The sequence below is a fragment of the Catharus ustulatus genome, chromosome 8 (assembly GCF_009819885.2).
Source record: "Catharus ustulatus isolate bCatUst1 chromosome 8, bCatUst1.pri.v2, whole genome shotgun sequence".
NCBI lineage: Eukaryota > Metazoa > Chordata > Aves > Passeriformes > Turdidae > Catharus > Catharus ustulatus.
The window spans coordinates 10,184,302-10,211,624 of record NC_046228.1 but is presented as its reverse complement, the minus strand read 5'-3'; the positions used below and the strand labels follow the sequence as shown (position 1 = coordinate 10,211,624).

At 39.1% G+C, this 27,323-nt stretch overlaps 1 protein-coding gene across 3 annotated transcripts in view; it reads left to right on the top strand.

Moving 5' to 3' along the window:
• ADD3 (adducin 3) overlaps positions 1-27,323 on the top strand; it is a 92,083-nt gene that overhangs the window by 12,008 nt on the left and 52,752 nt on the right. For all 3 annotated transcript variants that reach the window (XM_033065998.2, XM_033066000.1, XM_033065997.2), the window contains exon 2: positions 21,422-21,467. The gene's annotated coding sequence lies outside the window, so the exon portion shown is untranslated. The remainder of the gene's footprint in view (positions 1-21,421; positions 21,468-27,323) is intronic.

Sequence of the window (27,323 nt, the reverse complement as noted above, 5' to 3'; positions counted from 1 at the left end):
GAACTGAGAGACCAATAGTAGATGATTTGGGCAATACTTTTAATCACTATATCCTATCTTTGTGCATTTATTTTGAATTCTGGCTTACTCAGGAAGTTGCTGCGATTCAAATGCCATTAGAGCAGTAAATCCAACAGGAGACATCCAGATTCACTGAAAGGACTGTCACTGAAGCCAGTGTAACAGACCTGACTGTGCCTGGGGTTTCTGAAGCACTGATTCCAAGCATTGAGCTCATTCTTAGAGAGAAGCAGGGCTGTTTTCTGGCAGAGTGAGTATCTGACCTTCATTTCTGTTGCCTCTCACTTGCTGCAATTCCCTTAGCTGTTATTGGTATATTTTGTGTTTTACTACAGTTATAAAATGTTATTAACTGTAATGTGCTAAAATAGGGATAAAATAATCAGAATGCACTTCAGGATGCAAGCAAATTTGCTGTGAGATTCTATAAATAAATGACTGTGCCTCTCAGCCAGAAATACAGTGTGAAGCAAGAATGCAGGGTATGCCGGTAGCTTTCTCTCTTTCTCATGGTGAGCACTGCCAAAGGGGGAATGATGCTGAATCTGTTTTTCACTGCCTCTGCTATGCCAGAACATTGGTCTTTCAGGGTAGAGAGTATGCACTACTGCAGTTCTCGGCAGATACTTCTCAAGAAGAGAGAGGGAGATAAAAACAGAGTTTTGTCATTTACAAACTAAGGGATACTACACTAAAGCTGAAGTCGAAACTGTAGCTGTTGTTTAAATGTCCTTCTAACTATTTTGGAATGTTTTGGGGCATTTTTCCCCACTCTTGTTCTCAAAGACTTCTATATCTTTGCACATTGGTGAAATTGGGTGTCATGGTTGAATTATACCCGTTACACAAAACTCTTTCCTCTTCCCATCTATTTCTGCATGTGCTCTTCAATGTACCTTATCCAATTCTTTATTCACAGAAATCTAGGAGAAGCTTTCCTAATGCTCTTTATCTTATTAGGGTTCAATGGCATAACTTTAACTTCTGTTCCTGTATCTTTTCTACCTTTAGTGGCTTAGAAGTAAAAATGGTAAAAATGAAAGCCCTTACAAGGCCTAAGGTATAGCACTTTGAAAGATGAAAACTGAATTTGTCACAGAGCAAAAAGCTGTATGTGATTTGAGATTAGCACTTGCAGTGCATCAGCCCTGTGCATTATGGTCAAATTTACTGGACACAGTGTTTTTAGTCTGTTTGTGCCATATGTGGTACAGCAGGATTCTGCTTGATGAAAGAAAGCAAGCAAGCTGACAGAAGGAGTAGAACTACATATTGCCCCAAGGATAAAATTTTGGAAATATTTCTCTGGATTCCAGCAATGGGCATTACATAAGAAAGAAAAAAGGCTGCCCTGAAGTGCCTAAGTTATTGAAGCATTTGTAAAAGTAGGATTTGTCTCGGTCCAGAAATTTATTGCAATGTCTACTTCTGACCAGAGGTGACACGAGTACGGATGCTTTGTATAATCCTACTCATCTACAGGATGGATACTCATCTGTGGGTTTTGAGGGTTGCAAAGTTGTGTAACTCGGTATGAAAAACATAAAAGGTTACAGCTGATATCTTCAAATTATTTATTTACCTTGCAGTTGTGTGAAATTAAGTTTCCTGAGAGGTCTGAGTGATGCTATTTACTGTAAGAGGACCTGATCTTGTAGTTGTTTGTTCTTTGTGGTAAACTGAACTAGCACAAACAACCAAAAGTGTGCAATTGTGCAGCTTTCTAATTAGAGTGCTCTCTTCTGTGTATTTGATAGATCAGCATTGAGGGGAGGTGGTTTAAAAGCAGAAAGTAGAACTGCCTTGGTTGTAAGATGCAGTGACTTCCTTGCAGCATCTTATGGAGAGGAATTTGCACTGGACTCGGACCCACAGCTACTGAGACTTTCTCTTGAGCCGCAGCTCTTTCTTTGGCTCAGCCCTTAAGGGAGCAAAAAGGCAGGAGGTATTCACAGCACTCTTTGTGGCCAGCTGAGGCTTTCCCCTTAATCACATTCCTGCTTTGAATTGCTGTTTGGAGAACTCTCTAAAGGCACTGGAAGCCTTCAAACAAGGCAAGCTCAAGTTGGGCTTGGCTGGCCAATGAGTGCCCCAGCAGAGCAGTGAATAGCACACTTAGGTTATTATGCCTGCATGCAGATTCTTGGTACCAGGGACCTGGATCTGTGGGTCCTCTCAGCTCTGTGCAGATAACACCCAGATAACAACTCTCTGTTAATTCTCAGCTCGTTATTCAGATTGCTGTTATATTTAAATATTCTGTCTGCATTTTGGCTTAATCTCTGAGAAGACTTGGGCTGTGAGGGTTGGGTTTTTTTCAAACTTTTTAACACATGCTGTGTAAATGCTGCAATATGTTACTTTTCTCCTTTTAAGACATTTTATCCCATACTGATGTGACAGCTGTTCATGTTCACCCATCTTGGCAGCAATTAAACCCTTGGTGTGAAGTAGTTGGCAACTAGTAGATGAATGAAGGTTTTGCCATTGATCTATTGATGTGTCCAGAAACCACCTGTAAGGTTTTGGGTTCTCAAGCAATTCCATTTATTTGTCTTCCCTCTGAAGAAAATAAACAAATACACACACATCCTCATTTGTTTCTCCTACCCCCATTGGTAGATCGACTTCTCAAACTGGGGTTTCTTTTATGTTTAAAGAAAATGCTTTGCTAGCAAGGCTTCGGTTATAAATAGTAGGTAAGTGCACCTACACATCAGGGCTGTCTTTTTAAGTGAGGCTGTAGCAGTTGAAGTTTGGAGATAATTTTTAGAAACCCTGCAGATAGACTGCACGTGGGCAGAGCCTCTTACCTGCATTGCACCCACAAACCAAAGCAGCTGGAAACACTTGGGTGAGAGCACAGCTGAGGTTCAGGGCTTGGACACTTCAGCAGCCTCTCTCACTGGAAGAACCTTTCCATTGTGGGGCAGAAACAAGTGCTTTGCTCACCTCTGAGCTGGGAGCGTTTGTTTATCCATCCTCGCCTGAGCTTCCTCTCTGAACAAGCCGTTAGGTCTGACCGCACGTTAAATCAATCTGATTCCCCCACTAAAGACAGTGTTTATACAACCATGCATATACATTTAATCCTGTTGGAAGTGATTCTCAAAACAGATGTTTAAAACTCTTGTTAAAGGTCACTTGGGACATTTTAACTAGCTGTGTAAAATTCCAGTTGTCCCATCTTCCTGCCTCCAGGAGCAAGTAGCTCTGTACCTGTTGATTGGAAATTGGCTGGTCGTGAGAGGATTTTAAAATTTCAGCTCCATTCTCATCATCTGACACAGAATTTCTTAGGTGAAAGTAGGACTTTCCCCTGTTTTGATTTTTATTTTTTGACTTTTTCATCATTTTTAATACCTTACTTGGAAAAGATAATCTAGATTATTCAAATATCTGAGCTTTACCAATAAATGTAGGTGCTCCTAAGTGGTGCTGTCCTCTGAAATAGTTACTCAGTTTTATTTTTAAAGGTTTAAAAGATCAAAAGATAATTTGGGGGAAGTGGTTGCTTTGTTTTCAACTGTTGGCTCTCAGTGATGTCACTGGCAGTTAACTAACCTGGCTTTTCAAGTATTTCTGTTCCTTCAATAAATACATTGCTGAGGGAATAGTCTCAGTAATCACTGGACATTTGGGGGGTTTGCTAATTTAATTTTATATAATCATGGATGTGGAGTGAGAGTAATGATTATATAGAGAGACAATTTTTCTTAAGCCTTGCTTTCTCTATTCATATCAATATGACTTTGCTCTAATTCAGGAATGTGTTTGTTAAGAGCACTGTTCTTAATTAATTCAATACTTGGATATCAAATATGGTGAAAATCTCTTGGGTTCGGATCTGGAATGATTCAGTCAGTCTTTCTGTACTGTTTCTCTCCTGTTTTGAAAAGAGTTTGAGCTTTATTCTAATTTCTTGAGGCTCCAGGTAGGATTTTATAAATCAAAAAGCATGAAAGAATGGAGTTCTTATTCAGACTTTACTGATTTTGAATTTAAAACTTATCTGTTGTTTCTGTTCTTTTTGTTGGTTGCTCAGGGTTTTATGAGAATTAAACAACCTTTTATATCCTAAGTAATCCTATAGTACACTAATTAAATCTTTATTGTGTATTTTAATTGCCTTACTGAGGCCTCTCTGAATTTGCAAGAGATTTCAAGGATGATATTATTCATCAAAAACTTTGGTATGTTTCAGTTGACTTTTAATTTTTTTATTTAAAACACTACAAATAATTGCTTAGAGTGTCTACAGTTTCCCCAGTTCTGCAGACTGTAGTTTGTAGTAACTATTTTTACACTTGGAAAATCAAATTTCAAGTCAGGTGTAGTCCTTGCTAAGTATTGTTTGTAGCAAGGAAGCTCAGTCTAGACTTAGTTGTAAGATGCATAATTGCCTTCTCACAGCTGGTAGAGCAGTGAGCTGCTACAAAGCAGGGTTTCCTCAGTAGCATCCTGAGGTATTTTTTTATAAGAATGTGCTTGATATTTTTTTCTTTTTTTTTTTTTTTTCCTTTTTTTTTTTTTTTTTTCTTTTTGGTGGATTTGTGAAAGCTGAGAGCATGCAACTTTTTCTGTTCCAGGAAACTTTTTTTGTCACTTAGGAGACTTAGAGAAAACATAGAAAATGGGTGAAATTCACATAGAGAGAATTTTTCCTTAAGCATTGGGTTCAGGATGTAGGCCACATCTGTAATCATGTTTTTAGAAATGAGTCCATATTAAATGGACTCTCTGCCAACAACATCTGGTTGCACTTTATGTACGTGTTTTCTTTCATAGAGAAAGCAAACCATACGACATAACCCCAGTCAGATAAAATGGTTGTTTATAATACTTTGTTTATTTATATAGCACCACAAGTTGAAGTACATCTTCATCTGAAAAACCTTGCAGCAGATTACCAAGGTGAGCAGATGATATCTGCATTTCCAGATGGCTGCTCTGGGGCACTGTGTTGTGTGGTTTTTAAACCCTGCTTAAAGGCATATAAAATTAGTAGCTGAATTTGCTATTGGAATGGGGGCTAATAATTCCAGGTGCCTTCATGGGGAGTGTCCCACATTCTATAGTGGCACTGTGATGCTGGAAGTGCTCCTGATACATTGCAGGGGGTCAGAAAGAGCATTACTGTGCAGTGACAAACCTTCACAGACACAATGCCTTTTAGGACTGGTTGTAACCCTCTGGTGGTGGCCACTGCTATGAGTAAAATTTGAGAGCAGTGATTTGCTTTTATTAAAATAGACAGCCCTGCAGTTGCTGTGCTGAGCATGAATTGTTCAGCCTAACTTCAGCAGGTTGGTCTGGACTGTGCTCTTAGGAGTGGCTTCTTTGCTTACAAAACAAGCTGTGGGGCTTGAAGTGGTGCAGCCTGGACTCACCTCTTGGGTTCTGCTTGGAAACAAGACAAAAGATAAGAACTGGAAATACCTTGCAAACGTCAGAGGTGTGATATCCTGTATGAAAAAGAGTGTTGGGCTGTGATGCCCTGGGAGCAGGGGAGCTACACAGTGGGGTTTCTGCTGCTGTAATCCTAAACAACACATCACCTCAGCACATGCCTGCCAAGGTGTTGAAGGGTGTCAACTGTGTCTTTGTCACATGGAAGTTGAGCCACCTGCAGCTGTAGAAAAAGCTGTAGATGAAGCTGTGTTTAACCTGAATCCGAGATATTTGGAAGGAGCAATTTCCATGTAGGCCAGCCGTTATTTCAGAAATTGCTTCATTTATCAAAAGCTCGATGGGAGCTTTTCTACCCTGCCAGACTTTGTGTGTCAGTGAGGGACATACTGGGGAGGGAGGCAAATGTCATCTGCTGCAGGATTTATTTCTTCCCTGAACAGGCTCCTATCAAATGTGCAAAAGGGAAGAGCATTTTGACAATTTGTACCCAGACAAAGTATCCTTGTGTGCTTGATGATCTCGACTGAGATCCAGGGTGTCCTTCATTTTGTATTTTTAAACTGATTATTCATACACTAAAGTTTCCTAGCATATGCAGTACTCAACAAGTAATAATTCATTTGACTCTTCATTGCAACTGGTTAACTTTTCTGTTAACAACATAACTTCTTTTTTTGAGTCAGCCAAAAAATGACAGTGGTTTAGAATAGATTTTTCTTGCATTACCCAAACAAAACAGAAATTTAAATATTGTGGCTATTAGACTTTTTAAAATTAAGCACCCTAATTAACAGAGCTAAACACTACTTAATTACTTAATGTAATTAACAGAATATCTATTACCTTTTTAGTTGCTAAGCTAGAAGGTTTTTACTCAAGTACAAGCTTTTGCTGTGCATGATGACCCTTTAAAGGCTTTTGGGACTCTATCCAGCTGGCAGCTTGGCATTGCTGAGCAGATGTGGCTGGTCTCTGGAGAGCTGATCTCTACTGCTTAGCTTTATTAATTCCTGACATTCATATTGATCTGTGGGTCCAAACAAAAGTAAAGAGTCTCAGGTGGAAGTGGCATAATATGTAGCTTCCTGTTGGCCTTTTCCTGCTCTATTCAGGATGTATTTTGGTATTATTAGTCTTAGTGGCTCTTATTTTGCTGTATGTGCATGTGCATGTTTTAGTGTTTCTTGGCTTCATATTCTGTTCTTGGTGATTCATAGAACATCAAAATGCACAGAAATCATGTTCTCATCACTTTGGAAGACCTCTCCAAGTAATTCTGCATGCTGGCTGTTCACAGGAAGCAAGTGGGCGTGCTGGAAGAGCATTCAAGTTTCCCAAAAGTGCTCATGATCACTGAGGAACTGCTGTGCAGCTCTCTTCTGAGAAGCATTCTTCACTTCTTCCAATTATTTAATAATTAAAATATTGAGGTTGGGAGGAAGTCCATTTTCCTGTAATAAGGACAGGTGGTGTTGCAAAAGCAATTGAAAATGTGTGCTGGTGGACTGAAGTTTGGTTTTTCTTGTGATGTAGTTTGTATCCATTAAAAACAAACCATGGTACATTTGACAATAAACTCGAATCTCAAGTGACAGATTTTTCTGTGTGGGGAGAGTTGTAGTCAGATGTTCTGATGGGAAGACTTTGTGGGCCACCCATCAGTGTATTACTATCACAGCAGTAAAATGAAGATTTTTAAACAAATGTTTATCAAATTCAAGAGGAAACATGAGGAGCTTATGAATAAGAAGAGAATGACCAGACACTGGCATGTTGGAGGTGCTGATCACCGGCGGTTGCAGACGGGGTTCTGAAGGTTACAGTGGAGCATGCCAGTGGGCTGTGGATTTCCCCCTTCAACCACACTCTGTCACAAATAAACATAATTACTGCAGCAGAGGCTCTGCACTAACACACATTGCTGACCTCATCCCAAGAAACACACAGCACTAGCCAGTTTCTGATATAGCTCGGGAAAAACATTTATTTAAATACTTACTGAAAACAGATGTTTGGGAGTTTTGTTGCAGTATATTAAAGTCTTCTAAATTTTCTTTTAAATCCTGAACTGTAATTATAGTAGCTGATAGTTTATACCTTTCCAATCCTTGGTCTCTGAGGCCATACTTTGATAATTTCTCCAAGGGAAGCACTTGCTGGTCAGAAAGTGGATTCAGTTTGAGACCACCCAACAGTCACTGAGTAGAAGTCATGGCAATATGTGTGTTTTCATGTAGTATAAACATTTTTAACTTAATGACTTCCTGTTTCTAAGGACGAGAATAGTCTTGCTTTAAAAAGGAGGAGGAGGAATATTAACACAGGAAGCTTGCATGCATAACTGCCCTTTGCTAGCAAGCCTATGGGCTGATGCAAACTTAGGAGAAAGCTCGTGAGATGTTTTGATAATTGCAACTTGCAATTCCTAAAGTATTTGTCAAGTAGTTATGGTTGTCTTCCTACAAACACACAGACCTGTGCATTTTGCCAACAGAAATGGGCCAAGTAACAGGAGCTCATTGAATGGAACAGCAAATGAGGACTGAGTTGATGTCCAGGAAGACAGAGGGGGAGAACACAGACAGTATTTTAAGTAGCATCTTAATAAATGTTACCCTGGATAGGGTTTCTGTTTAAGTAGGTAACAAGTCCCTCTTTACATTTTGAAACCTGGTCTAGACAGGCAGATATTACTATGAAAGAGCAAAAAGAAAAGCTTAGCTGAAACCTCACGATTAGACTTGAATCATGAAAACATTCAACAAATTCAAGTTGAAGGTGTCTGTCCTAGTTTTGCTCACTTTCCTAACTGAATTTGATGTACAAGTTCTCAATGTGACTGCCTTGTAGAAGCAGCACATGAAAGTGGCTGGTTTTTTTCTTGAGTTTGCTAGTTTAGTGGTGGAAAAAAAATGAGTAGCAGAGATAGGTAAGGGCTTGTGTAAATTGGCTGAGGTGCACATAGTCAGGAAATCTTACAGTTCTGTAGTACTGTATAAAGTACTGTAAGTACTTTATTTTAGACCTGGGTGTGGATTAATTCTGCTTGCCTGCAGCATGCATCTCATGCAGTCTTGCATCACCATTTAATGGAGTGTTCTGTTTGATCAGCACATGTTCCCTTCCCTTATTTTAAGTACTTTTTGTAGAAGGGATCCAGGTGTGTGCAATAAATACCTTTAGCCTAAGCTGAGGATCGTGTTAGAAATGCAGCTACTGAGAGGTGACTTTAAAATGTCCTGCATTTATTTTCCTGTATGGTTACTTTCATAGATTTTCTTCATACCTTGAAACTAATATAACCACAACATGAAATTTAGTATCTTGTGTTTTATCTGTAAGTAGCAAAAAGTGTTAGTAAGCAAAGCCTGGGTGGGAAGTGAAGATTGCTGCACCATACAGCAGACAGTTGTTGAAGTGCTTGTTGAACTTTCACTTTTCAGTCACTGTTAGCCATAGTTGCTACTGAAGTTCCTTATTTTTAATTTCCAGCCTCAACTTCTTAAACTGTGGAACTGTCTTATTAAAAGCCTAACCTTCCCTTAACAACATTGTCATGAAATAAGGTTTTACACTTGCTGAAATTTCTCTTAGTAGCATGGGCAGTGGTACAAGGAATTTTTTAGTATCAGGCAAAGAGGACAGCAGTGGTTCCCACTGGTCCCCTGGCATGTCCAACCTGGGCATTCTCATCTATTCAGTTTTAGCCTTTCCTTTGATCTGCATGGTTTGCATGCTGTGTTAGGAAGAAGTAGGCTGAAATGAAGAAAACCCTATCTCCTAAAGATGCCTGCAGTGCATGCGAGGGCTCATTTCCTAGCAGGCAGTAGGAGGTGAGATTCTTACCCTGGGTAAGGCTTTCTTTCTCTCCCTTAAGCTGGTATGTTCACCCGAGCACAGGAGCTTTTGAGTACAGCCACACTTTGTGGGCGTTTTGGATACAAAACCAATCATACTTCGCCTGAACAAAAGTAAAGCACCGAACAAGGTATCTTTGCTTTTAGTGTTTCTAGCAGGGCAGTAAGAGGCAGCATCATTCTGTTTGGAGAAATACAATTCATCTCTCTTGGAATGATTCATAGAGTATGTTTTGTAAGGAGAGACTTTGAGATTCAACAGGGAAAAAAAGCTTCATTATATTTTATATATATCTATCTATATCTATAAATCCCACTGAATACAGAAGGTAATCCTTAAGAAGTGTTTTCTTGCCAAAGACAAGATCAAAGTTACTTGATGTTTCCACATCGTGTTTACAGCTAAAACCATTGTTCTAATTTGCATTCAGAATGATGCATGTGACAGGCCATTATCTGGATTATTCAATGTGTATAATTAGGCATTTGCTTTCCTTTCCTTTCAGAGTATCTGTGCAGATTTTAAAAATTTGAAGTGAAAATTATCTGTGCTCTTTGATACAGAATTTGCATAATTAATTTGAGAGGTTGGTCAGAAGGATTTATTTTGAAGCTTTTGTGTCTAAAATAGGTTCCATTGATTTATGGATAGAGATGAGTATTGATGTGTGTTCTGCAGTGCAATAGCATAGTGGAAATAATATCCCAGCCTGTGGTAATGTATTTGGGATTTCAGGGCGGGGATGTCACTTCTGACCTTCAGGCAAACACTTTCAGAAGTGGACTCTTAACACTGAGTTTTTGAGGTGCACTGATGTTTTCCTTCTGCAAAGGAAAGAATTGTCACTGCCCAGACTGACACAGCAAACCAAGGAAATTTCCCTCTCAAGTTGAAATTAGCCTTACTCAAACACCTGCATAGAAACTGATCAAGAAACAATTTATTTTCAATTCATGATCTGCTTTTCACTGAATGCAGAGGGGACCTGGATTTCTATTGAAATGTGAATTTAAGATAATTTAAAAAAACAAAAAACAAACCCTGTTTACAGTCAGAGAGAAATTGTGTAACTGTGTTGTGAGAATGATGGATAACAAGAATTGTTTTCCCTCTTGCAGACAGGTACACATGTGCAACCTCTGTTGCTAAGCAGTGGGTTATGTGGCTGCTTGATAGGAGGAATGTTTCATTTCAAAGTCCACCACGTACCTCAGAAGTTTTAAATTCTCCAAGGAATTCTGATTATTTTGGCCTGGAGGAATTCATCATCTGGAGTTCCCTGGTGTACTGCCCTTCACCCCTGTCTGCATGCAGAGTGCAATCCCTGCAGCACCAGCTGGGGAGAGCACCCAGAACAGCCCCATGCCATCAGGCTGGAGGGATGCTCTCCAAAGTCCAGTGCTCATCACAGCAGGGAAACCTGCTTGGCATTTATGGTATGGAAACCTCTCTTGAAAGTCAGCACCCTTTACCTGACCCACTTTGAGTTCTTGGACAGAAAAGTTTTCTGCCTCACTAGTTAAAGATTTGTTTTTCCTCTGAAAGAGGAACCACGAGATACGGGCAGTCAGATTTTCTAAAAGTCGCAGCAGAGCCTCTGCACGCATGAAGGAGCAGACTCTATTAAGTGCCAGCTGTATTATTTTTAGTGTCTCCCTGCACTGCAGTTGAGAGGAGCAGGCTGGCAGTGGCCATGAGCTGGTGTGCATCCTGCTCACACCTCTGTGCTCTCCCTCAAACAGATGAGTGCCCCACCAGTGAGGCTGCCAGTTAAATTGCTGGTTTGGGATGCCAAAGCTCCAATCCCTCATTGGTTCGGAGGAATTTTGTTTCATGTGCCTTCTGCAGCTAATGCTGTGTTTGCTACAGAAGCAGCACAAACACTAAAATTTTGTCCCTTGGATTCTGCCCTGTTTCCTTAGAAACTAATTTCATACCGTAGCTGCAGACTGAGCATCAAGTCACTTCTTGTCCTCTCTGTTAGAAACATGTAAAATCAAATTGAGGCAGACTAAGTGCAAATATACTCATCCTCTCTTCTTGGCAGATTCTTCTCTTCTTTGCAGTGAATATTCTCCAACTGATAATTTTTCAATTTGGATGCTCTAGAGAACAGGGCCCATTAGGCTGTGATTGCTATTCCTTTGCTTAAGCTGTGAGGAGTTGTCACTGCTGGAAGTAAAACTTATTTTTAGTACTTTGTATGAAATGTTCAGCTTGTGTCTCAAGAAAAGGAAGTTCAGGTTGCCCAAATGTTTATTGTTCATGTCCTCAAAAAGAAAAAAATATTGCAAATTTTGGGGAAAATTTGAACAGCTTGAAGTGGAGGGGGGAAGTCCTTTTTAGTAGAGGTATTGCTCAACTGATAACAGATCTCCTGGGGTTTTGTTTCTGATAAGTAATTTGGCTGTGCTTCCCTAAAGCAGAGATATGTTGCATCTTCACAACACTTCAGCAACTTTTAATGACAAACCATGTTTATTAGCATTGCTGGTCTTTTGAGTTTTGGAGAAAAGGAGGAAAAAACTGGGAAGGGACAATGTTGAATCATTCTAGAAATAGGCATTTTAAAAGAAAGCAAGCAGAATGTGGTAGTTTTTGGGTGAATTATTTCAGAAGTTATTTTTTCTTGTAGGTATATTCATTGCACTTTAAATTCATGTTACCTCTCTGCTGTGTATTTCCTGCTGTAATGAACTTACTGTGGCTGTGGTATGCAGCCTACCATACATCTGTAATTGAACTTCTACTCCTTGGTATTCCAGAAGAGCTGCTGAAGAGACAAGAAGATACTTGACATTTTGATCATTAGAAGTCATTGTGCCTCTGAAGGGTCACAGTGTTGAATTAAATTCAGAGTTTCAGCTTGAAAATAAACAACAGTAGGTAGTTCTCTTTAAGCAAACATCCCTCTAGAAAGATATTTTCTTCCTAGTAAGTGTTTTCTAATTTATGTTACACTGTAGTTCTACATTGGCACTTTTCCCTTATACAGGTTTTAAATTAGCTCAGTAAACTGAATTAATATTTGAATTTAGTCAGATATTTGGGTCAGGCATCACAAAGCACTGGGGCTCTTCAATTCCTAGTTAAAAAGTTAGATGAATGTCAAGCATCGCTCTTTGCTTTCATTAATTTTCCCTGTAACTAAGGCACCAATCTGGATTTCATTTAAACTTGATGCAGATTTCTGGTGCATGTCAAGTGGAGCAGAGTAAATCTGCAAAATAGCTTTTAATGATAAGCTGTAGTTGACTACCTTTGATGGAAAAAGATAGTGTGCCCTGAAAAATAGGGTTATAAAATACTAAAAGGCAGACTTACACTGCAGCTCAGATAAAATAAAAAATAGGTGGGGTTTAAGAACATGTGGTTGAAAGTAAAACCAGTTTGAAGCAGTTTCTTGTCTTCTGCAGTTTGTGCTTTTTCTTCAAGTTTCCTGTTGGGAGAGGGGTCGCAGCACAGATAGTTTGATGAAAACACAATTTTTTCAAAATTGCATGCTCCTCTGTCCTGGAGGAGCCAGGATGCAGCAGTCACTGCCAGGGGGATGAATACCATTACAATGGATGCAAGTTCAAAAGTAAATGTTTGTCTGTGTTCCTTTTAAAATTTGTCTCTGATCTTAGTTTGGCAAGAGTTCATTTTATTTGCAAAGCTGTCACTTTTACTGTCTAAATAAACACTTTGGTATAATTGCTTCTATCCTAATCCATCATACATGAACTTTCATGCTGTTTGTAAGGGCTTTTTTTTTTTTTTTTGTGAAGAAAGGGTGAAAACTGAGGGGAGAAATAGTAATTTCTATTTTTAATTTTTTTTTTAAAGGCAGCACTAGGAAATGATAAGTGAAGAAGTTGTATGACACATCAGTAGGGCTCATGAGGGAGATTGAGTGAGGTCCCCAGAGAGAAGAGTAATTTTTTGGAAAAAAAATAAGAACTCAAAAAATAACTATGGAGACAAGACAGAAGGATAGTAAGGAGATTTTCTTTGTTCATGAGCAAGTTTGACTTTCTTCTTAGTAATGTAAATACAGTCCAGATGACTGGAAAGTACAAGATGCTCCCAGGGGTTAGGGTGGAGATTGGCTGAATTAAGCTTTGCAGAAATCAAAAGTGAACAAGTGAGATACAGAGTTTAAAAAAATACAACTGTAGTTGGTTTTTATCCTTTCTCAGGTTTGGGGACTGAATTGACTGTTTCATGAGCATGATTAAATAAAAGAACATAAAAAGGCAATGTTTCTGTTTATAATGTCATAATAAAGTAGGACAAATACTGATGAAAATGTATTTTTCTTTCGCCAGTGGAGTTGGTCAGTTTGTAAACAAACCATAACCTCAACTTCCAAATACAGCTTGTTCTAATAAATATGGGGCTTGGTATTTCAGGGATGAGGAAAAGTATTACAAAATCTTTATGTGCATTATTAGTTTTGCAGCAATAATTTGGTGCCATGGATCCAGCTATCTCTTTATCCATAAGTTAATGCTGGAAGAAAATAACATCATACATTTGAAGCTTATGTTGTGAAACATCTTCTGATCATCTGTTGTCGGGCAAAGATTCCTTATGTTGGTTTTGTCCTAATTGCCCCACTAATCACCATTGGGAGCATGTGGAAAATCTTTTCCAGTTCCTTCAAATTTCAGCTTCAGGTCTTCACTTTTATTTCCAGTGTTCTCTTCCTTTTTGCAGGCACAGTATGAGGGGAGTTTTGACAGTCTCACAAAGAGCTGTGGAATGCCAGTAACCTCGCTGGAAATGCTCAGAGTAATGTTGCTGCAGTAGAATGAGAGTAACACTTCAGCTTCAGAGCTGAAAGACAAAACTGTATGTGAGTGCAGGTTAAGAGGTGCTTTGGATTTGATGGCTTGCAAAATAAATCCAAAATAGCATTAAAGGAAAAGGTGAGAATACAAAACAATCAGTGTCTGCTCAGGTGGTTGAAGCATCAATTTAGCAAGAATCCATCCTGAGTGGACATTTCTAGGACTGAAGTGACAAAGGCAGCTTGCAAAATAAAAAATGCTGAGAGATTAAACATAGAGTAAGAATGTGGTGGGTCTTGCTTTTGCTTTATAGGAGAAAGCATATGGAAAGAGTCCATATGACTCTTGCCTTGCTTTGCATCCTTAGGCAGACCACTACTGTTGCACCACTGTTGTAACTTATAAGTGTATTTAATATTTAAGTGTATTTTTCACGTGTTGATCTGGTGAGAATGGAGTCTCAAAAGCTCATGCCTGAGGGAGATGGGAAGTTGGCTTTGTTTCCTTGTGTGGGAGATGGAGCCCAAGGGAGCAGAAACCTTGCTCCCTAAGTGCCCTCTCCTTTCTTGAAGCCTTGAGGCTGTGTTGGGTCTCCTGGGCAGAGCAGGGGTGGATGGTCTGTGTACAGCACCAAGGAGTTGTTTCCAATTGTGCATTGGAGGTGGTTGGCCAACACAATGTGTCTGGGCAGCTCTCATGGCAGTGGAAGAGGAGGAATGGGCTGATGGTGCTCAAAGCAATGCAGAAGTAGCGTGACAGAAGGGACTTGCAATGGGTAGAGGATTTCTTACAACCATTAGTAGGCTTGGTGTTTGGGAAGGAGTGTGCATTGCTAGGAGTGGGATCCTGCAAACCACAAGGAAGGACTGATTGGAGTGATGGTTTCTGGTGAGAAACTTTGAAAATGACCATGGCACATTAGTAGGTGGGGTCAGAGGACAGTAATGAGACTGCAGCAAAAGCTAATGATTGGAAAGATTGGAAGAAAATGAGAGATTTTGTCTCAGGGAGAAGAAAGCAGGAAACCTGTGTTAACAAAAGGTGAGCAAGGGGTCATGTCAGGCCTTCACATTTCTTTTTAAAAAGAAATGTAAAGTATTTTTTCTTTCAAGAGAGATTTAAAATCTGAGACGTCTGAATACAAGAATATGTGTGGAGTGAGACAAAAAATAAACACCAACGGACAGAGTGGGGAAGAAAGCAGGTTCAGAGGCACTAAATAGCAGCTGGAAAATGCTACATGTCTTTTTCTTCACAATTGCCCAAACCTTCAAGTAATGAAAATTATTTTGCTTAAATGGATTTGTTCTAGCTTCAACCTATACTTTTTCATGTTTCTTAATGGAGGCTAAAGGAGCACTTTCTTTCTCCTTGACAGGCTTTTTGGAGCTGCAGTTAGCACTTGTGTTTTGTCTGGTCTGACTTACCCATTACTGGAAGAGAGGCAGTATATTACAGTATATTAACACACACCTTCTCCCATGCCAGTCTCAGCAGGGACCTCACCTCATTTGGAGGGAGCAAGGGCAGTATATAATGCAGAAACTACTTCCCTGAGGCCAGTTAGAAGGTCTGTTGTAAAACTGTACCCAGCAGTCAGATAAGGCCATTGAGATGATTTCTGACAGCGTCGTTTCCCATTGCTTAGACTGTATTTATGTGAAGATTTAATAATGCAGTACTTAAAATACCCCACCTGAAACTAATTTTATTCTTGCTGAGAAACAGTCATTAAGATAGATACCAGACAGCAACTCTATTCTTTATAACACCAAACTGTTGAGCACTGGGCCTTTGTTAGTGGGGTTTATCAGATGACAAAGGTAAAATGAAACAGCCAGTATTATTATAAACAACAACCCATAAGATAAATGTGAATTAACACCTTCATTTTTTATGTATTTATTTCACCCAGAAGGCATAATTAAAGCTTTTCAGTTACTCTTCAACAGCTTTGATTTTTAATATTTTTCTAAAATTATTCCCTGCTTCCTTATCAGCACCAAAGCTTCTAATGATTGTAGTGCTAATTTAACTTGAGTATGAATGTTGCATAAATTTTGCCTCATAGTTTCTTACCATTCTGAACATGCATCTCGGTGCAGTGACTGTAGGAAAAATTAAAAATTAACTGTGTATTTTAATGAAAACCAGCAAGTAATTTCTTGCATCGCTGGTATTACTATGTTCTAATTGTAATCATGGTGAGCTTTGCAGTCTGCAGAGTTTGGGTAGCTCTCTAGCATCACCAGGGAGATTAAATTGAAAAGTTTTTGGTGCGTATTTTTTCTTAGGATGTTCACAGCAATAAAAATAATGGATAGTTTTGAGTGTGTGTTCTAAATCTCACTTTGACATATCAGCTGAAGTGGGTATCTAGTTTGTTATCTAGTAAAGATAAAAACTGGAAAAATAAGTTTTGCTCTACTATTATAATTAAACCAAGCTGTTTCTTTGTTTAATTTCTGTTTAGAGCTTCAGATTAATGTAAACAGGAGGGGAGGTTTCACATGTTTATAACTTCAGAGAAGTTGAATTCTCTGAGAACAACAGTGTGCTGTGATGAAAGGGCAGCTTTTGAGAGTTCAGTGGGCATCCCTTTGAAAGAAAAGATCAAGAGATGCAATAATTTAAATAAAACCTAGCTTGAAAGTTTTAGCTACTGGTTTAGTAACTCCTGGTAAATAGGTTTGTATGTGAAAATATTGTGGGATGTAATGGCTATTTTATCATTGATAATCTCAGAATATGAAAGTGCAGTATTGACATGCTTCATTTATGATGGTGACCTCTTCCTCTGCTGAGCCATTGGAACCAGTTTGTTGTCAAAGCCTTGTGGCCCTTTTTGGGACACTAGAACCATACTCATTATCCTTTTAGAAATGCATGGAGCATTTTTCTGTGTTCCCTCTTGAAAGGGGAATTCCAAAATTTGAAATCTTGTAGGAGGGTTTCCTTGACTACAATAATCTCTCTGCCATGGATTGTAAACACTTCCACACAAGTGAAGTCTTTTTATGTCTCTATCTGAAGTTAAGACATTTGTCTGTCTTTTCTACCATCCAAAATTCTTGACTGTTTGGCAAACTAACTCCATAAAGCTTTGTCTTTCATTGGCTTTGTTTGTTTTGGTTTTTCCTTTTGAAAACAATTTGGTCTCTTTGTAGCACATTCCAGTTTTGTTCTCCTTTTATGACTTGTTCCTCTTGCTTTCCTTCTGCTTGAATTGAGAGAATTAAGTGCAGTTGTAGCTCTGATTAAAATCTTGCCTTAATTGAGTTGCAAATTTGCAATGACATATATTGGTCAGGGTGCTGATGTAGCACCTTTTCCCATTCCTGTGCCTTCCCAAATTCTGACAATACTGTTTTTTCAGTTGCTATGTTCATTTATCTTATATTTCTCTCTTCACAGCATGAAGTTCAGCACAGAGTGTAAATTGCTTTCTTTGTAATAGTGACTTGTTAATTATCTGTCAGGAAAATTAAGTCCCTTTGTAGGTCCTGTCTTGCCTTTCCCTTGAGGTGTCTCTCATACTTGGTCTCTTTGTGCATGTTCTTGTAGAATGAGTTCTGAGAACCATTGCTGTACAGATACACAAACATTTCCAGCTTCCTTTGAAGGGATTCATGGTGTCAGTTGGCATTGCTCAAATACTCCTAAATAGAGGAGGTGGTGAGGAAATCTATTCATTAGATTTACATGGGTTATCTTCTAAGGTGTAAAGAGTAGCATTGCTTTTCCTTTCACCAACTCAGTTGAGTACCAGCCCATGTTTTTTCCTCACTAGCCTCACCTGCCTTACTGTCAGAGAATGTTGTGTGAGTGAGTCTTGTTCCTGATGTGCTGAGTTGTGGTTGGGGATAGGGGTCTGTTTTGGGTTGACAGGGATGCTAGCAGTATTTGGGGGAAAGTCGACAAATAAGTAGAAAATCACAGCATTGTTTAGTCAAAGGTGCTAAATAATTAGACAGAAGTACTCTCTCTAACCCCTAGGAAATACATTTTTGTTGAGTTTCTCAGGTGCTGATTTATAGTAAAGATGTCTTGTGGCCCTGGTATGACAGTTCTGTATTCTATTATATCATCTGTTTTGTATGCTGAGTGCTGAGAATGGAAAAGATGGAAACATGGTTATATTGTCAGTTGTTTCCAATGAAGAAATCTCTGTTTGGTGGAACTGTTTGCATTCCTGTGGTCAGCAGTATAAGGAAATACCATGTTATGAAAAATTCCCAATTGTTTCCTTAAGGGCCCTTGGAGTTGCACAATCTTTTGATGGTTTTGTTTGGTAAAAAAAAAAGAACTTAGTTGCCAGCTCTTAAGTTTGCAACTCAAAATTCTCTTAAATATTTACTAGAGCTTTGCTTTTATACTCAAGGTTTGGATTCAAACCAGAAGTGTATTTTCCTAATGCACACTGATCAGCCATTATAATATGACTAGCTGAGGAAGATTATAATTTCATTCCAGGGCATGTTTCTTTGGGATATCCCAACTGTTCCTGGACTATCCATCATTGTGATTACTCATAGTTTCTGGATGCAGCTCTAAAACATTACTTCTCTAAGAGAGAGAGAGGTAGCTCTCAAGTAACCAAGTGGCTTTTGCACTTAAATTCTCAAGATAAATGGTATTTCTGACACACAAATTCTTTTGTCCTACAGGCTGAAACCCACATCTAGCATTTAATTTGTACTTCCATTTTCAATATCCTGTTAGGATTTGTGTAGTACATCTGATTTCTGACATATGCGGTTATTCAGACATATTGCAAATTTTTTTGAAGCTGTTCATGTTCAATATCTCTCTTACTGCTGTCATCTCAAGTTAAAATCCATCTCTCTTCCTAATTTATTAATCCAAAAATTTATATTGTTATTTTCCCTGATTTGAGAGCTGACTCTGACTTTGTTCTTTTATGTGTGACTCTTACTCCTTCCCAGATTTTTTCCCATTCTTGATATGATCTTCATCCTTTGTTACTGATTATATAATGTTGTTTTGGGCATGGAGACATTTAACTGATGAACAAGAGCTGAAAATATGACCTGAACAATGCAAAGTGCATTGAAGACATTTGCTGACCGGTGCCTGTGTCAAAGTTTCTTGATCATACCCCAGGGGTGGGTGGAATGGGATGAAAGACCCAGGTGGATTAAGCAGAGGGAATTAAGTCATGGCACTAAATGACAGAGTAGTTTCATAAATGTTACATATTTTTGTTGTTGTTTTAATAATGAGAATTTTGAAGTGGGGAGGGATGAGGAGCTTGTGAAAGTGCATTGAGTGGTAATAGGGAGAAGGGATATGAAGAAGAAGGACAGGAAAGAAATTTGCTCACTAGCATATTATGTTTGCAGTGTCACAGTTTCTGGCTTTCTCCCACAGTATCTCCTTCTGCTGAGAGCTGTAGGATCTCCAGCCTGTGCAGTGCCCAGAGGTGGGGACAGAGCTGAGCAAGTTGCCCATTGTTGTCCTGGGGCTGCACTGGCTCCTGGAGGGAGCTGCGCTGTGCAGCTCTGGGGAGACTGGAGTGGTGCCAAACACCGTCAGACATGGGCACCTCTGTGTTCTGCAGTGCTGTCAGGCCTAAAGCTGGCAAAATTGGAGGGATTAAATTTTCCTGTCTGAGAGTGGTCTATCAATGCCCTCTGGAAACAGTAGCTGCTAGCCTGGAAGAGAGTCTCTTCTTGCCTGTGACGGCTACGCTTAAAATAACATATCAGGAGCTTGCGTAAAAATAGCATTCCCTTATCTCTAACAGTGTGAAGTAGATGAAAAATAAACTGTACTCATGCCAAGAATAAACAGTCACGTTAGAGTGTTTAAATTCCTGATGCTGTGGAGTACTCACACTCTAGCATGGCATTTTTATGCCAATGCATTTCTTCTTCTTTCCCCAGTCACTGCCATGGCTTTCTGTGCTCTGCCACGGAGCAGCTGGCAGGACAGCACCTAGGTAGAGAATTCTGTCCCCTAAATATCTCCTAAATCTGTATTCCTGTCAGGTCTAAAAGCAGATAAGATAGTCTTGTGGCTGTTTACCTGTATTACAGCTGTAATACTCTGTATAAGTACATTGTTCATTCCTAAGCGCAGACTTGCTGAGCAAGGCATTGACTTTATACAAGCAAATGATTCGGGGAAAATAGACAATTTGAGCAATAACAAGATGCAGTAACATCTTATTTTTACTTCTCTTGGAAGTTTGTTTTTTGCTTTGGAGAATCTTGTGATGATGGTGTCTTCCAGTAATTTTGTGTAATTCTACTTGCATTGTTTTTGTGCACATTGGTTTTTTTGGAAGTCAGTTCTTTATTCCTGAAATTCAAATTCGTTCTTCATTCACGTTAAATAATCCAGCTTTTAGTGATGATGGGAAATGGGGATAACCAAGCTGCTGAAGTGCTGAAACTGGTGAAACATTTGTAGTGTGATATGTTGAGAAGACCTAACCAGTAATGCTTGAGGATACTACAGTGAAGTCATGAAAGAATAAAAAGGAAAAGCTGAGAATGGTTGAAAGAGTCTGTTACAACCTGATGAATTAAAATAGGGTAACAAGCTGGTGGAAAGTACCAGCCTTGCCTCATGGCAGGCTGAGCTCAATGTTTTCACAATGCATAAAATGTCTAATTGGCAACATATAGATCTTAGAAAATGTAGCATATGTTTTGTATGCATGTATGAAATGAAGGAGTCCCCCAGAAAATAACTGTTTTTTCTTGGTAGAGTGGCTTAGGGAAAAAGGAAGGTGATGGAAATAATTTGTCAGGTTTGACTGAAGAAAGGTTGTAGTCAAAGCCTGTGAAGACAAAAGATGATAGAAGCAAACAATTGCTATTTTATTTACTCATTTGACTTTCATGTTAGGAGATGAATGCAAGAGGAAAGCCTATTACTGCTCAGTGGTGGGAAAGGGTCAGAGCAGGGCGCTTGTTTCCGTAGGAACTTTGAGCACCAGCAGCTGTCAGTTTTCGAAGGGAGGTGTTGTGTTCCTGCCCTGTGTTCCTGCCCTGTGTTCCTGTCCTGTGTTCCTGTCCTGGCTCCACAGCTCAGCAGCTGCTCTGGAGTTCAGCTTTCCCAGGGATACAGGGGAATTGTGGATTGTGGCTGTTATGCTCTATGTTAAAAATGCAGCAGGTAGTCTGGATTTTCTGAGTTGTAACCTGGTGAGTGTTGAGATTCCCAGCTAGGCACTCTTAAATGAGACTTCCCTTTGAGATTTTATTATATAAAAAATGTGTTATATGATAAAAAAATAAAATGAAAAATTCTGAAAAAGATTTCAAGAAGCTAAATGTTATGTTGATGCTTTAAATATACAGTATGCTCTTTTTTCTGTTTTACAGGTCAACTGTATTACTAGAGAGGAGGAGACCTGTGGAAAAAATCAAGGTACCTAAAACATTTTACTGCCTGAATTCATGCTGTGTTCTTGTGTAGCAATATTAAGGGGGAAGAGGGAACTGAATCAGTGAGCTGCCACTTTTAAAGTGGTTTTATTAAAAACCACAGAACAAAAAAACCCATCACAATAATCTCATTAATATTGTGCAAAATACCTTTGTGGGATGAAGTTTTAGCTCAGCTTTGGTGTGTGTACAAGAGTCTGAACAAAGCTGCAAAATACTTGCTCTAAATATATAATAGAACTGCATAGATGTAAGGGTATTGAGGTGTCCTGCAAATTCCAGCCCCAGTGAGGTGGATACTCCCTCTTTGTACAGTGGGGTACAGGCACCAGCTGATGGTAAATATCATAAAAGATGAGAAAATGTGGTGTTGCAGCTCTGACACTCTTCAGGGCAGTGAGCAGACCTCACCAACTGCAGCTAACTGCTCCAGGTACAGTTCCTAAAGATGCAAAAGGAGGAGTATGGAGATGGCAGAACCTGAACAGCAGCCTGGATTCTGCAAGTTGGAACTGGGGATTCTTTTATACATTTTTCAGATACTCCTGTTGATGTCTTAAAAGTGTATCTGTGCTATAGATAACATATATTGTATTGTGGTCTTTATAACAATAGGCAGCAAACACTCTTACAGTGGAATATTTTAGGGATCTGAGTGTCTAATCTCTTATCTGAAGTATTTTTGTCTACCACTCTTTTCTACAGCTCCCCAGGTCTTTATTAAAATAAGACAATGTTGTAACTTACGTTTTCATGTCTGTTATGTAACTAAAAAGATTATATTAAAATAATCCTGTTGCTAGAACTTGGATAGGGTTCTTTTGGGGGATTATTCTTAGTTGGAGAAAGTTTTTCTCCTTTCTTTGCTGTGAAGAATTAACTGTGAGATGTTACACATACCTTACAAATGGAACACTATGAGGCAGAAGCAAGGAAGAAGTCAAAATATTATCACCTCATCAAAATGGAAAGACAATGGCTTTTAGTAATAAAAACTGATTTTATACTAATGTGAACTTCAGATTGAGAGGAGCTGAGCTGCCTTCTTCCACAAAGAGTGCATCAACTTGTTACTTGTGAGTGATGATGTGGTGAATTCTGGTCCTTTCTATCCTGTTGATGCTGAGTTTGTATTGTTTGTAGCTCTGTAGGTTGCTTGTGCCACACATGCAAGAGCAGTTTGCTACATATGAGGGTACAGTTTATATGGAATTAATTTCTGAAATTTCTACTATCAATACAGCTTTTAGAGACAAGTTGCATCAAGTCTTTGTGATTGATGGAAAAAATAATGGGTGTTTTCTTTTTGTTGAAAGAGTGTGAGAATTTAAAAGAGAAAGGGCAGTGCAACTTACAGTCCTGGTAAAATCAAAATGTGTTCAGTTCTTGACCTGCTGGTGGTAGTTATGCTTGAATTGCAGATGATACAAAACTACTCATGCCTGTTATTTGGACAGAATTGAAAATATAGGAGAGCAAAACCTGTCTGCTGTCCAAGAGCAAAACCAACAGTGTTGTCACTGTGTTCATCGATAATGCCTTTCATTTCAATGAACTGGGTAATTTCTTGATCCTTTCACTTTTGCTTTAAGATCATTCAGATCATTGGTTCCACCTTTAAATTGAGGTCTTCTGTGATGCTTGGGGTATTTAAAAGGCAGGATGTTTTCCTGGGATCTTGGGAGACTGCTAGACATGGAGCCCCAGTGTGGCTGCATTCCCTGCAGCATTGGACTGGCTTCTCCTGCAGGCTCCTGGTAAGATGAGAAGATGGCAAAAAGCATAAAAAGGAATTAATGTGTAGCTGGAAAAAAGTACAAGGGACTCTCAGACATTTTATCTTGGGTCTCCAGTGCTGAAGGTGAGGTTTCTATCTCTCTGCTCATTTTAGACAAGGGATTTTACTCTTGACGTTTTTTTGCCCCTTACTGTGCAGAACCTGTCAAATCCCTTTCCTGACACTTTCTCCCCCTCAGTCCCTCAGAAAGACTTCAAAAGAGATTTTTCCCAATTGCAAAAGGAACCAGGCATGGCCTTTCTTACTCACCCTGCATTGATAAGTAACATGTGGCTGACTCCAAAATACTGACTTTCTCAACCATTTAAGAAAACAGTGTTAGGAGTATGGTATTAAAAGAAACTACAGGATTGTTCTCCCTTCTTTGCAATTGCTCTTTTGTGTAATGTCCCAAGAGGTTTGATTCTTTTTTTGTCTGAAACAGTGAGAATTCACTACTGTCTTACTGATTAACACATATTGAAAAGGAATGTCAAATTTTTAAAACTTTTCCATATGAGAAGGTTTCTTTATTCATAATCTGTGTCATGCTCTTTTAGTTGTAACTTTCTTTTTTTTAATGCCTTTGGATCATCACTGTTTGGAAGTGCCCTAGCAGAAAGAAAAATATTATTTTTAGAACTTGAGACTGAGTAAGAGGAACCTGGAATTGAAATCTACTGTCTTGCAAAATTGTTTGAACCTGCTACGGAGTTTGGCAAAGGTACAGACTGAGAGGTCTTTTACATAAAATGTGGTTGGGGCTTCATCTTTAAAGACAGGGTATGCCTGTGGACTGCCCTGGTTCTTTTAATAAGAGTTAAGCTCACTTGAAAGGCGAGGCTGAAGATGAAGAATGTAACCTGGGGAGTTTTGAGCTTATTCTATAACTCCAATCTGATGCATACTGTTATAATGATGGGAGAACATGGTAAATGGCCTTTTTATTTCCTACTCTAAGGAACAATCTGAAAGCAAAATGTACAAAAATACAGTAAGATGCAAGACCAACATTAACCTGCTTTTCAGTCTATCACTTGAATTGATTTGTCTTTTAAAAATAACAATAAAACTCCAATCCTTCCCTGAAATACAGATAGTGAAGCTGTATTACCCATAACCATTTAACCTAGTCAAATAAAATTCAGCATTCTCTCTTAGCTTCTGGGAAAGCTGCACTCTCTTCATATTTTCCCATGTGATTTGTGTGGGGAGTTCAGATCTTGAACTATTAAAACGTTCAGAGGGCTTGTTGGGGCTGTTTTTGAAAACATCTCACAGAACTCTATGATTCAGCAAGTTCATAAAGTTGATTTTTTATGTCTCACTCTCTCTGATATGAAGCACATTTCTAAGCCGCAGGTAGCATTACTCATTTAGACTTTTTAAATCCCCTTACACATGGTCATGCCCTACTTTGACCTCTTTGAAGAGGTCAAAGTAAGGTAGAGCAGGATTGTTGTCAAAGTATGTTTGCATGTTACCAGTGTAGAGTTGACTAAACCTTTTGTCTGTGCCCTGCTGAAGTGTCAGCCTTTAGTGTCCCATTCCTGCCACCTGCACACACCCTGTTTTCCAGGATGGCTGCAGCTGCTCTGCTGAAGCTTATGTTCCTAACTAGGCTGCTGTAGTGTTGATAGTTTTGAGCCCCTGGGCTTTCTAGTCCTTCAGAGAGGCTAGATGTGTTTGTGGGACTATTTTAAGCATGCTCTTGAGTGCTTTCCTCCCACCCTGCCCAGTGCATCTTTCAACATTCCCTCTAAATTCTCCTCACCCTTCCAGCCCATCAAGGAGGAACTGGGATGAACATTGGCTCAAAATCCCTTTAGGTATGATGCTTCCTAGGGTCAAGCAAGTGAAAGTGTTTAGTAAGTGTTTACTCCTGGATGTACAGTATTTCATGCAAACATGGAAAGATTGTGTTCTCCATCTTCTGTCAGTTGCCAGCCCTGATGGAACCATATTTAATCATCCTAGAAACCTGGGGTCCTCTGGCTAAATGTAAATTTATTGTCCCCTTTGAGCCCCATTGTCAGTGAACTTCCTGATTTTGGTCAGTTTTTTAATTGGTGCTGTTTAACTTGCCCAGATGTGGCTCTTCAAACATCAGTGACTGTAGATAATCCTGTCTGCAAGAATGATGAAACAGAATATGCGACACAAGTGTGTTTCTGCCTTAAATGCCTGTTTCCAGTAAATATTCGTGAAAAGAAGTTGTCTTGCAGTCTGATTAAAAGGAAGTTGTCTTTCAGTCTGATAACAAAGACAAAATTAAATGCGGATTTGGGCTCATACACATTTCATACAGTTATGTAATCTGATGCCTTCTTCTCTAGTGAATCAATTTAAAGTTTTTGTATTCCTAGTATGAGAAGTTTCAATGCATAGAAGTCTGAGTCTTTGATTTAATCTCACTAAATATTTGTAGTTGCAGACAGTAATATTTTTTTCATGCTGTATCTGCAATCTGTGTTTTTCTTGTTTGGATTGAAAGGTAACCACATTAATTGTGAAGATGATTTGCATTTAAAGCCCTGCATTTGTTGGACTTTTCTTTCCTGTGGAGATGAAGAAACTCTCTGGAACTCAGTTCCTGTTTACTTGGCTGTCTCAGCCTTGCCCTGTATGGACGTGACAAGGGTGTTGTATGTCCTCCACTTCTCCAGCTTTCTCTGCTGGTGGTAGTGCTCATGCTGAACGGAGCTGTTCACTGTGACCAGTTCATCAAAGCACTGGAGCTTTGCCCAGATACTCATAACAAATGAAATAAAATAATAAAATCTGAGATATAGTGTGAAAGTTAAAGTAATCAAAGAGAAGTAAAGAAAAAAAAAAAAAGAAGATAAAAGGAGATCCTTCAACATTCCTATAGTTGTTGCCTTTCTTTGAAAAAACACTTGCTTTGAGTGTAGCTCCTGTTGCTTTTAGTACATATGCAGAAGAACTGTGGGATTGTTGGTTGTGTTTTTAGTCATTATTTTCAGAACACAATAATTTTCAGCATAGATTGTTGTTACAAAATAGAACCTGGTTCTCTGTAACCTTAGCACTGAGTGATGATTGTCTTGTCTCAAAAGAGCAAAACCTGAAGTTTCTCTGGCATAAACAGACTAAATATGAGCACTTGTACTGCTTCTCTCACTGTGATGAAAAGCTGGAGTAGCTTAGAAGTTGAGGATGAGGAAGATTAATAAGTAAAATAGGAAAACATCACCCTAGGATACTTCCAGAATTGCTGCTACTTCGATGATCCATAGCAGGAAGAAAGGCTTATTCAAATTCCTGCAACCTTTTAAATGTGAATAGGGTGCTTGAAGTGAAGATCCCGCTTCCTCCTCAGGCGTGCTGCTAATCCCTGAGTTTGTACAGAATTTCTGTAGCTATTACTTCTGTTGTGGATTTAGGAAAAAGGCATTCAGGCTTTCCAAGACAGCACAGCTTTTGAAGGCTTTATTTTGGTTATGTTAAAATACAGAATTGTTGGTGCTGCTTTTTGCTTTTTTTTTTTTTTTCCTTTTGTCTTTTGCTTTTTTTTTCCCCATGAGTGCCTGGAACGTGTTGAAGAGTGTTGGATTGCTCTTTGCCATTTTCCCTTTCCAAGGTCCCTTTCATGGAAACAGTTTACTGGCAGCAGATAAGTTTCTATATCTCATTCCCAGTCAAATTCCTCAGTCCATGTGATAAAGAGTTTCATGGGAGGCAGGAGGAGGAAGGGGACAGCATTCATGTGAAGTTTCTGATTGCAGCAGGGAGCAGAGGAGCTTGGTGGGCACCTCCAGAAGGAATTGTAGGGAGTGCACATTGCCAGGCATGGGAGAGAAGCACTGGAGCTCTGGCATTCACCACACGAAAACCTTATTTGGTTGACACAAGAAGGCTGTTAAAAGTTAGTAGTACAGATTGTTTTATCACATCCTGTTAATTATAAATTAATGAAGAGCAGCTCTGCAAAGAGGAGCTGATGTAATTCTTCAGTTGCTTGTGACATGGCGATCAGATTTTCAGCTCTTTCTGTATGATGATGGAAGTAAAGCTGGAAATGATATTCAAAATTGCAGACTG